Below are 13,160 nucleotides of genomic sequence, written 5' to 3'. Positions count from 1 at the left end.
CTGAGAAATTAAAATGTAACTTTAAAGTGACACTACACATATTTCACAGAAGAGCTTTAAGATTAGAGTTAGAAAAACATAAAAATACATCCATGCTAAAATAATAAAAATGTTGCTCTTAAATAAATAGAAGAGTGGAAATAACTGTTATGTCTATTGGAAAAAACAATATTAAAGAAAATAAACAAGATTAAAACTCTAAACATATGAAACTTTAAGCACAAATCTCACTAAGGAGTGACAAGTGAATGGTGGTTATCAATTCAAAACTGAGCATTTAGCAGCCATCTGAATTCATTTCAGCCTTAAAAATGCTTTGTATTCTTGTGTGATTCAGATTTTAAAATTTTCTTTCACATCAGTAGTTGTGTAAGTTGCTCCAACAGGAACCAGATGCTGAGAGGAGGTAGCAGTATAAACAATTTATTTGGGAATAGCACCAATGAAAGATAAATGGGGAAGGAAGCAGAATTGAGCAGGATAAATCCTCTATCCTCTCGGACTCCTGTGAAAGCAAAGGGAAATGGAGCAGAATTGGGCAGGACTTCATACCATGATACAGATATGAAAGAGTATCAGATAACCTAATGAGAGCCCTGGATCAAAAGTGGCCCATTAAAGGATGCCCATAGTGCCATAGTTTGCACATCATGCCAATAGTTGGCTGGAGTCTGCCAATAAAGGAATTGTTTTCAGCTCATAAACTGGAGCTTACTCGGAAAGATGGAGCCAGTCAGCAAACTGCATTCTTCTCAGCTAATCAGGAATTTCTCTCTTGAACGGCACTCCAAGTGTTGCATCTCCATGGCTACCACCAACAGGATAATTGTATAAGAAAATGACTTTAAAAAGTAATTCTATCAATGCAACAATTTATTCCTCTAATTCATTCAGCATCTCTCTAATGTCAAGCTTTCAGGAGACTATGATGAATGCAAACTAGTTATTTCTCTCAAGGAGCTTAAGACTTGATGGTAGGAAATAAAAACAGTTAAATAGCAATGAATATGAAATATGACAGATGTTATAATAAGAATATTCTAGAAGACAAAGGATTGAGACCTTAACCAAGCCTGCAGGCATTCCCAACACTTTCTAGAGTATGTGCAGAGAAACTGAAGTCTAAAACAAGCAATATTTTTTTAGTGTAAGGAAAGATGAGTTGGAAAAGTAGGTGCAGAAATCAATATTTTAGAGTAAATACCATCTTTGAATTTGGTTTGAAATATTTATATAAATATATCAATGTCTTGCTTGGTCTCTTGCTGAGAGAAGAGAAATAGCAGTCACAGAAGTTAAGAATACTGCTTAAGAGTCAAGAGACTATGGAGAAGTATACTTATTTCTAGATCAACGTTTGAGTAAGAAAAAAAGAACTTTTTAACACAAATATTAGTGCTAAAGGTAAATATTAAAAAGGTGTGGAAAGCCATAACATCTACTATATGAGGAGAAGCCATAGAAAAATGAATATCAAAGGATAACGCAGTAATACGAAAATCACTTAAGAGTAGAAAAGCTTAATTTGTCTAGAGATAAAATTTTGAAATCAAAACCTATGAGTGAAACAAAAATTCCATTTAAATATGTTCACTATCATTGCCATAATTTATACATTTGGGCTCCAGATAATACAATAAATTATGAAAAGTAATGACCTACAATTTACAAGAAATAGCAATATAATTATGACTTGAAGATGGTAACATTATCTGCTTTCAATTATACTATCAGACATAAAAGCAAAATGAGTAGTTACAAAATAAATGTACAAAATCTATAGTTTTCTTATAAATCTAAATTATCTTACAGAAAATGCAATCAAAAGCAAGGCCCAATTTATAATAAAAATAACTCTAATAAACATGATCATAAAAACTAACAAGTACCTTGAATCACCTGTATAAAGGAAGCTACAACACTTCTTTATAGATACAAATAGGGTCTGATTGATTAAAATTAATATTGTATTTCCTAATGAGAAATTCATACAAGATATCAATTCTGTGCACATGAACCTAATTGATAAGTACATCTAATTCTGGATATAATAATAAACATATATTTTTAAAACTTGAAAATAATTTTAGATTCAGCAAGAAGAATAAACCTTTGACTACAATTATTGTTGGCCAAGAAAAGTTCTATCAAAAGAAACTTATTCCACAAAGAAATAAAATATTGCAACAATATAATAATGAAAAGATTTTGATTCTGGAACACAGATAAGTAGGCTGCATGATGGAATACAATTTTGAGTCCCGAGAGTTATAGACATGTGTAGGAAATTATTTTTAATATTTTAATTTCAGAGCAGCAGGAGGAGGAAGTATTTTTTTAAATAAATCATACTGCAACAACATAATCTTTTGGGATAATAAAATGAACCTAGCTACCTTTCTGTTTCCGAATGGCCTCAGACTGTGTTCAAATCACTGAAATACAGTAAAATGAAATAATGGCAGAGATGTCAAAATTATTACTTCAAAGTAATTCAAGTTAAGAGCAACAGATGATCTCATGAATAATTGGCAAGAGAACTAGCTGAAAGGCAGGCACAACCAGGAGACTGCCTAGTTTTCCTTTGTTAGTCATAACATACACAAGGCTTAAGCTGAATATTGGTAAATAATTGCACACCAAAGGAACTAATTTCCTAGAGAGGGCTGTCAGTGGGAGAATATGGGTCAAACACTGAAAAATGATAAAATATGTCCAGGATTTTTGTTTTTGTGTTCTGCTTTTGAAAAACTTCAAGCATCTTTACCTAGATACTTTTTAAAATGTTATCTAATATAGAGTAAGCTTTAAGGTCAAACTGAAAATATGAGTGCTCACTGTCCAAAAATTATCACTCACATTTTATTATGGTTGAGAGATGTCCATCTACTCCTCATGAATTTCTCTCATAATTAATTTAGTACTGATATTCCATAATCTGTAAATTGTAAAATTTATTGTTAGCAGCATTCTGCTATTCAGCTTTTCCAGGTCAACAAGCACATATCACTTTATGTCCCAAAAAAATAAAACATAAAAAGATAATTTTAGCAAAATCATGAAAAATGGATTTGAAGAATGAGAGTAAATGCAAGGTACACAAGTGAAAAAATACCTATTATTAGAAATTAGAAATAAGAAATCAACTAAAATTATACAAGCAAAAATTATGATACATTAGAACAATGTTTTAAACATACAAATGGTATCTGTAATTCAAAGAAAGGTACATAATTTAAAATGCACTTTCAATTTGATATTTCTAAAACCGTCTGTAGGTTTAGGTAAATTTAATTATGTTTAAAGGATATTACATTTTTATACAATTCCTCTACTATTTAACAGTACTAGTAGGAATGCATTTAAAATATTAGTGCCCTTTTTTATTTTGCTTATAATTGACACATAGTTGTACACGTGTACAGGATACAGTATGATGTCTAAATACATGTATACATTGCGTGATGATTAAATCAAAGTAGTTAGCATATCCATCACCTCTAACTTTACCATTTCTGTGTGATAATAACTTTCAACATCCTCTTTTTCTAGTTGTCTTGAAATATGTAGCAGATTATTATTGGGTACAGTCACCTTACTATGTAGTAGAACTCCAGAATTTATTCTTCCTATCTAACTGTAACTTTGTACCCTTTGACCAACCTCTCCCCATCCTTCCTTCCTTAGCCTGGGGAAGCTACTATTTTACTATCTACTTCTATCAAATGAATGTTTTTAGGTTCCACATTTAAGTGAGAGCATGCAGTATTTGTCTTTCTGTGTCTGGCTTATTTCACTTAATATTATGTTTCCAAGTTCATCCACCTCACCATGAATGACAGGATTTCATTCTTTTTTAAGGCTGAGTAGTATTCCATTTTGTATATATACCACATTTTATCCATCCATCAGTATATGTTGATTCTATCTTTCACTATTGATAGTAGTACTGTAGTACTGCAATAAACATAGGAATGCAGATATCTCCTCTATATACCGATTTCAATTCCTTTGAATGCATTCCAAGCAGTGGCATTACTGGATAGTGTAGTAGCTCTATTTTAAATATTTTAAGGAACTTTCATACTGTTTTCCACAATGGTTATATTAATTTACATTCCTTTCAACAGTGTACAAGCATGCCCTGTTCTCCTTATCCTCATCAGCATTTTTTTTTACTTTCATCTTTTCGATAATAGCTATTCTAACTGAGGTAGGTGGATATCTCATTGTGTCTTTGATTTGAATTTCCCTGATGATTAGTGATGTTAAACATTTGGTCATTTCCTGCCTGTTATGTGTATCTGCACTTCTACATTTGTTGCAGCACTGTTTACAACAGCTAAGATTCAAAAGCAACCTAAGTGTTCATCAATAAAAATGGATAAAGAAAATGTGGAACATATACACAATGGAGTATTATTCAACCATAAAAAAAGAATGAGATCCAGTTGTTTACAGCAACATGGATGGAAGTGGAAATCATTAAGTGAAATAAGTCAAGCAGAGAAGTCAAATATCATAGGTTCTCACTTATTTGTGAAATCTAAATATCAAAATAATTGAACTCATGGACATAGAGAGTAGAAGGATGGCTACCAGAATCTAGGAAGGTTATTGGAGGGTTGAGAGTGAGGGGGAGGTGAGATCGATAATGGGTACAAAAAATAGTTAAAAAGAATGAATAAGACCTACTATTTGATAGTACAACCAGGTAACTATAGTAAATAATAATTGTATCTATCTATATATTTGTTTGTTTGTTTTGATATGTCTTTGTCTAATTTTGGTATCAGGGTAATACGGACCCTGTAGAGTGAGTTTGGAAGTATTCTTTCTTTCACTGTTTTACACAGTAGTTTGAGTAGTATTGGTATTAGTTTTTATTTAAATGTTTGAAATTCAACAATGAAGCCATCAGATCCTGGGCATCCTGGGCTTTACTGAGAGACTTTTATTATAGCTCCAATCTCACTACTTGTTATTGTTTTGCTTGGATTTTGGGATTTTATTCTAGTTCAGTCTTGGTAGGTTGTATGTATCTAGAACTTTGTCCATTTCTTTTAGGTTCCAGTTTATTGGCATATAGTCGCTCATAGTAGCCATGAATGATCCTTTGAATTTCTCTAGTATCAGTTGTAATGTCTTCTTTTTTCATTTCTGATTTTATTAACTGGGATCATCTCTCTTTTTTTCTTGGTCTAGCTAAAGACTTGTCAATTTTGTTTAGCTTTTCAAACAACCAACTTTATGTTTTATTGATCTTTGTACCATTTTTTATTTCAATTTCATTTATTTCTGCTCTGATATTTATTATTTCTATTCTTCTAATAATTTTGGGTTTGGCTTGCCCTTGCTCTTCCAGTTCTTTAAGATGCATCATTGAATTGCTTGTTTGAAGTTTTTCCTTTTTCTGATATGGCACTTATAGCTATAAATTTGCCTCTTAGTACTGCTTTTGCTGTATCCCATAGGTTTTGGTATGTTGTATTTCCATTATTGCGTATTTCAAGAAATTGTTCAGTTTCTTACTTAATTTCTTCATTGATCATTGGTATTAAGAAAAGTATTAATTTTCATGTATTTATATAGTTTTCAAAATTCCTCTTGTTATCAATTTCTAGTTTTAATTCCATTGTGATCAGAGAAGATCTTGATATTATTTGAACTTCTTTGAATATTTCAAGACTTGTTTTGTGACCTAATGTATCATGTATCCTTGAAAATTATCCATGTGCTGAGGAAAATAAAGTGTATTTGCAGTTTTTTGATGAAATGATCTGTAAACATCAATTAGATTCATTTGGTTTATAGTGTGGATTAAATCTATGTATCTTTGTTGATTTTCTGTTTGGAAGATCTCTGCAATGCTGAAGGTGGGGTGTCAAAGTCTTCCATTATTATTTTATTGGGGCCTATCTCTCTCTCTTTAGCTCTAATAATATTTCCTTCATATATCCAGGTACTCAAGTGTTGGCTGCATATATTAATAAAATTGTGATAGTTTTTCTCTTAAAATCCATATTGTCTGATCCTATCTCTTTCTCTACCTCCTCATAAAGGCCAATAATTATTAGACATGCCTTTTTGAGGCTATTTTCTAGATCCTATGGCACGCTTCATTTTTTAAATTCTTTTTTTTTCTTTTGTCTTCTCTGACTGTGTATTTTCAAATAGCCTGTCTTCAAGCTTAATACCTCTTTCTTCTCCTTGATCCATTCTGATATTAAAGGACTCTGATGCAGTCTTCAGTATACCAATTGCATTTTTCAGCTTCAAATTTTCTGCTTAATTCTTTTAAATTATTTCAGTCTCTTTATTAAACTTATCTGATTGAATTCTGAATTCCTTCTCTAGCTTATCTTGAATTTCTTTGAGTTTTCTCAGCACAGCTATTTTTAGTTCTCTGAAAGGTCACATATCTCTGTGTCTCCAGAATTGGTCCCTGGTGACTTATTTAGTTCATTTGGTGAGGTCATATTTTTCTGAATGGTGTTGATGCTAGTCAGTATTCTTCAGTGTCTGGATCTTGAAGAGTTAGGTATTTATTGTAGTCTTCACTGTCTGGGCTTATTTGTAGTAGTTCTTTGTGGGAAGGCTCTCTAGATATTTGAGAGGACTTTGGTGTTGTGACCTAAACTGTTTCTGCCTTAGTATACACCTAAGCCCACTAATGCTGTGGTTTTTGCAGACTCATGTAGGTACTGCCTTGATGGTCTTGGACAAGTTTCAGGAGAATTATTTGGATTACCAGGTAGAGACTCTTTTTCTCTTCCCTTACTTTCTCACAAACATACAGTCTCTCTCTCTCTCTCTCTCTCTCTGTGTGTGTGTGTGTGTGTGTGTGCACGCGCGCACGCGCATGTGTGCGCATTCTGAGACAGCTAAAGCTGGGAGTGGAGTTACACAAGCACCCTTGTGCTCACCACTATGACTGTGCTAGATCAGACCTGAGCCCAGCACAATGCTGGGTCTTGCCCAAGGCTTGCTGTAACCATTCCCTGGACACTGCCTATGTTTGCGCAAGGCCTGTGGGGTAGAGCTGGTGGGAAAGCCAGCCAGGCTCTTGTCCCATTCCATTCAGTGTGGTGAGGTCCTACAGACTCCACTGGGTCCACAATTAGCATTTGAGAGTTAGGAACTAGAGTAAAAAACCTTAGATGTCTACCTGGTATTCTATTGTATTGCAGCTCAGCTGGTACTCAAACCACAAGATGCTGTCCTTCCCACTCTTCCCTCCTCTTTCCAAAGGGAGAGGTGCCTCATCCCAGAGCCAGCACCACCCCTGGCCACAAGGAGTACTGCCAGACTACCACCCATGTTCCCTTAAGGCCCAAGGTCTTTTAAGTCAGCTTGTGGTGAATTCTACCTTGCTTGGGATTCACCCTTCAGGACACTGGGCTTCCTTCTGGCCCAAGGCAGGTCCATAAATGCCATCTAAGAATCAGAACTTCTTTAGGAGAGTTATTCTGAATGCTTTGTCATACATTTCAACGATCTTCAATTTTTCTAAGGCCATTACTGATGCTTTGTTTCTTTTGGTGTTACATTTCCCTGAGTTTTCACAATCTTTGCATCTTTATGTTTATGCCTGTGTATTTGAGGAAACAGCTATCTCTCTGAGCTTTTTCAGATGTTCTTTAGTGGTGTTAGACATGTACTACATAATATTGAATTGCTGCTCTGCTGTTGCTTCTCATTCTGGGGAGGAAGTAAAATGAGCACCAGAACTAAAACCCTGCACTAGAACTAACTTGCTGCCCTGCTGTTGTATGCTGGGAACGGTTATCATCAGAACTTACATGCTGCACTGGAAATTAAATATAGACTTGCAGTGGTTTCTGGGTCTGGGGAAGACTTAAGCAAACACCAGGACTTAATTGCCAACCTTTAATTTGTTTCCAGATCACGGAAGTGATCCACAAAAGCGTCTGGGTTTTCTGAGAAATCCAATCAGAAATTTAGGCCTTCTCACAGATGGTGCCCCCTGCAGCACTACAGTGTCAGCCAATCACTTCACTGTGGCATCGTTACTGATCAGAATGCAGAGCAACAGCCAAGATCCACATGCCAGTTTCTGTGATCAGTGCCCTCACCCCTTGTCTCTAATTCAACCCAAGTAGTTTTATCCCTCCTGGTACTTCCATGGGATGGGATCAGATCAGGTGCCTCACAAATATTCACAAACCAATGGGGAGATTGAATGCCTAACCTCCAATTTCTCCTCTCACCCGAGAAGTTGTAGATCTAGAGAAATTCTCTGCAAATGATGTTATGCTGGCTTGGGGGACAGGGACAGGGACAATGATCTAAAGTGACCATTCCTCTTACCAGTCACCGTTTTTCTCATTTCTGTGGGCACATGGGGTTTTCTGCTTCTCTTCAGAGTTCTGGTGTATTCAGGGTGATATTCTTGTCTTTGAATAGTTGCTTGCTAGTATACTTTTGTGGGTGAAGTAATGCTGGAGAATCTTCTATTTTGCTATCTTGCTGACATTACTCCAATGCACTTACTTTTGAGGAGTATATATTTGTATAACTTGTTATTAATTTTCTCTTTAATTTTCATGATTATTGCAGTTTGATTGGAGAAGATTAAATGCTAATGTTTGAGTCAATTCCAATCAGAACTTAGGCTACAGTCTGTGACTCTGTATTCTAACCTAACGAGAAAAATAATCAGACAGCATAAGAAATGGAGTTACAGAATTAGCAAATATAAATGCAAACTACTAACTAATGTTTAAGTGTTAGCGTATCCGGGAGGCATTTCTTTTAAGAGATTATGTTAACATCCTATGAAAATGATGTTCGGTTAAAGTCTATCTAATAATATATATATGTATAAACCACTTGAATAAAGAAGCTATTATAAATTTTATGCATTTTCAGCACAAAGACTACATACAAAATAATGAACTAATGTGAATAATAAATTGCCAAAGGTGGAAAAACTAATTTTGCAGCATATTTACAGAATTAAAGTGCATTTAAGAAAGTGAATACTGAAAAAGCACTGAATTTTTCCCAGATTTTTGTATTCTCTCAGCCATTTTTTTATTTTAGAGGAGAGTCTTGAAGTATAAGCCATAGCTTTATTACTCTTCCTCTTTCTTTTTTTCTGTTCTTCTTTTATTCTTTCTATGTATACATTTTAAAATAATCAATGTGAATTTAGAATAAAAGAAAATAAAACAAAGATAAAAGTAAATTAACCAACTAAGCCAATATGTATGTCATCTACATTATGAATACACTTATATTAACATTGTTAATATCTTGGGGTACATCTGTTCATACATAATTTACATACCTATTGAAAACTAATCATGGGATATTATGTTAAAATTGCATATTTTTTCAGTACATATCTGTGTAATTTAACAATTTATTATTCACATTTTTTTTATATCATTCACATTTTAAACAAATACAAAGAGCTCCTCCTATATGTCAGGAATATCCTCAGCACTTACGATACAAAAGACATAAAAATCTATTTTTTTCAGTGCTTACAAAATCAATTTATAAATTATATGTTGTATAATTTATAAATTATGTATTGAACAATTTCAAGTGTTATAGAAGTAGAATGAAATAGGGTATAAAAGATGAGAGATGTGGGAAAATTCAAATCTCAAATAGGACGGTCAGAGAAGACATTGCCAAGAAAGTGACATTTAAGGTAAGTAAGTGAATTAGCCATACGAATATCTGGGAGAAAGCACAGTGTGAACAGAAGGAACAATCATCGCAAAGTCTTTAAGTTAGGTGTTAGCCCAGAGCATCCATCTGTCTTTCCTTCCTTTATTCTTCAATTTTCCACTTCTCAAAGAATGAGAGACAGAAATATGTTTATGATTTTTCTACTTGGAATATACAAAGGAAATATATGGATTTTTATTTTTGAATTGTAGGCCTTTTGTTCCACGTATTTTCAGAGTATCTCTGAACTCTGAATTCTGATTTTTAAATTATGAGTTATACTTCCTGTTCTTTTTTCCATCTTTTTGAAGGCATAATTGACAAAATTGTATATATTTGAGGTGTATAATATGATATCTTGACTATATATATGTTCTTTTAATGTCTCTAGAAGACTAGTTCCATGATACTACAATAAAACTTAAATTTACTATTCACTTAACATTCTAAATAAAAATGTAAATATCTCTCAGAAATAATTCCCTGTTTTGTTCTGATATTTAAAGAATTTTGAAATTACATTACAGAACTGAACTGGCATTGCAGATTTGCTTTATGCTTACAATAAATGCAGTGAATCACATAAGCAGACTTAGGAACTTAACCTTAATCAGTCCCAAAGCTGGACTCTTTCTATAACACAGAGACTAGAGCTCCCAAAGGCAATATCTGAACACTTTTATATTTAGAAAAATTAAATTGTTACAAAGAAGAGGAATACATGTTACTGTTATTTTAAACTATTTATAGAATAAATAAAATTTATTTTTGTTTTAAATTACAAAACTAAAAATTTCTGGTGAGATGTTTTCTGTATCTAAAATTTTTAATTCCTTCTACTTTCTAATCACTAAGATATTTATACTATCAAGTATATTTTTGAATTTATGACTTGGACAGCAGTCTCTTTCCCAAAGGCAAACAGTCTTAAATAAATATATTGAAATGAATGAAAGATGGGTGGTACATTTATCCTGTCTGCAATGGCAAAAGTTTTATTATCATTACTATTATCACTTTTAGTTTCCAATGTTTTGATTAATGTCATTAATCTCTCTAAGATTTCTGGGGGCTTATCTGATTGGAGTAGTCAAGGCCACATGCTGGCTCCTACATTTTAGAGGTAAGATTAATGGCATTAATGACATTAATGTAATAATGAGTGTTGAGATATACGTCTCTTCTTGAAGCATCATCTTACCCTGAAGTCACACTAGTTTGACCCTGAAGTCAAACATTTCTTTAATGAACATCCATTGAAAACAAATTTTGCAAATCATATGTTCTGGGCATTTAAATTATTTTATCTAACAAAAATATCAACCAAAATACTTACTTGTAAATTTTAGAGATCTACTCTGGCTAGTAAAAAATATATTAATTGTCCATTTAAAGATACTAGAATACGACTGGGTTTGGTAGCTCACGTCTGTAATCCTCGTCCTTTGAGAGGCTGAGGTGTGTGGGTCACTTGAGCTCAGGAGTTGGAGACCAGCCTGGGCAACATGGTGAAACCCCGTCTCTACAGAAAATACAAAAATTAGCCCAGCATGGTGGCGTGCACCTGTAGTCCCGTCAACTTGGTGTGCTGAGGCCGGTGGATCACTTAAGCCTGGGAGGCAGAGGTTGCAGCGAACTGAGATTACACCACTGCACTAAAGCTAGGGTGACAGAGTGAGGCGCTGTCTCAAAATAAATAAATAAATAAATAAAATAAAATAAAAATAAAAAAGAATGCTCACAATATACCAAGGTTGGTATATCCAAAGTTGGATTTGAGTGTTTGTAGCCACAAAAAAATCTAGTTCACATCAGCTCCTTTGCAGCATGGATAGCTTTGCTTCCTGTCATGGATACCACAACTGGCTATACAGATGAAGAGCTTGCAACCTCATTACCAGTCATGTCAAAAGCTAGATGTTTGTTCCACTTAGAACCTTTACCAGGCTATAGAGTCTACAAAGCTCTTTCCTCAGGTTTCTGTTTACTCTAAGATTTCTGGGGGCTCATCTGATTGGAGTAGTCAAGGTCACATGCTGGCTCCTACATTTTAGAGGTAAGATTCACAATATAATGAATTCTTTACACACATGAAGGTTATGTAAAAAATGTTTGCAGCCACAATGTGTAACTAATATTCATTACATCATTAAATGAGCATTAATATCCCAATGTTATAAATAGAAGACTAAGGCCCATTTGATTGCCCTACTTCTCCTTGTCACAAAAACTAATCCTTCTTGAATGATAGTTCTTATAGTATATCACAGTACCCTATTTACAGATCTTTAAATTGTATTGAATTGAGAAACAATTCAGCAAATAAGCCACTTTGATAGTTCATAAGAGGTTATACAGATGACATACTGTATTAAAACTATCTATTAAAAATTATGATTGTGTGGTTAAATAAAGCTATTAGATAAAATAAAACTATTTAATGTAAAACCTAGCACATCCTTAATGACCAATACATGAAAATAACAACAATGTAATTAGGCAGCAAATTCTTTTAGAAAATAATTACTACTTGAACCTAAAACTTCTATTATTACTGTTCATTTTTATTTTCATTATTCTATATACCTGCAGAGCTTGTTCACAGATTTCAGACAAATAAAATTGGGGAGTTGGAAGACCTCTTGGATAATCTATGGTCCCATACTTTTATTTAATAAATGATGGAATTTAAATCCATAAATATGAATTTGCTTTTAAGAGTCTTGTTATTCACAGATCTCATAATACAGTCCAGTTTAACATCTTATGACAGGATTGTCTTTCCATTATCATGTTCTTTCTGCTACTACAGTATCTGTGAAGTCCCAGTGTTCCAGATTATTTTCTGGGTCGCAAATCCAGTGCTGCATCTTATTGTTAGACAATATTTATGTAAACCTAAGCAATCAACATTTATTACATATTTATACTTTGAAATATATATTTCTTTTCAATACCTAATATTTTTGCCATAAATATGACATCAATAAATATGTATTGATTAGATTATTATGTAATGCAAAATGTTTTATATTATTTTAATGTACTATATAAGTATAGAAATAAAATTACTAGCTAAAAATCACACCAGAAACTCTTCTAACCACTCTACATACTTTTTTACTCCTTTAGTTCTTACTCTAGGTGCTCTTTTCTTTTCTTTTTCTTGTCTTCTTTTTGGTACCTAATCTAGGTTATTTTTATGTTTACACATTTCAGCATTATTCATAATAGTGAACATAAAGACACAATTTAAGTGTCCATTAATATAAAAATGGATAAAGAAAATGTGGTATGTTTACACAATGGAATACTATACAGCTTTATAAAAGAAGAGAATGCTGTCATTTGTGACATGGGTGGAACTGGAGAACATTATACTGAGTGAAATAAACCAAGCACAGAGAGACAAATACTGTATGATCTCACTTATATGTGGAATCTAAAAAGTCAGT

This window comes from Papio anubis, chromosome 13 (assembly GCF_008728515.1).
Source record: "Papio anubis isolate 15944 chromosome 13, Panubis1.0, whole genome shotgun sequence".
Lineage (NCBI taxonomy): Eukaryota > Metazoa > Chordata > Mammalia > Primates > Cercopithecidae > Papio > Papio anubis.
This window is presented reverse-complemented; position numbering follows the sequence as displayed.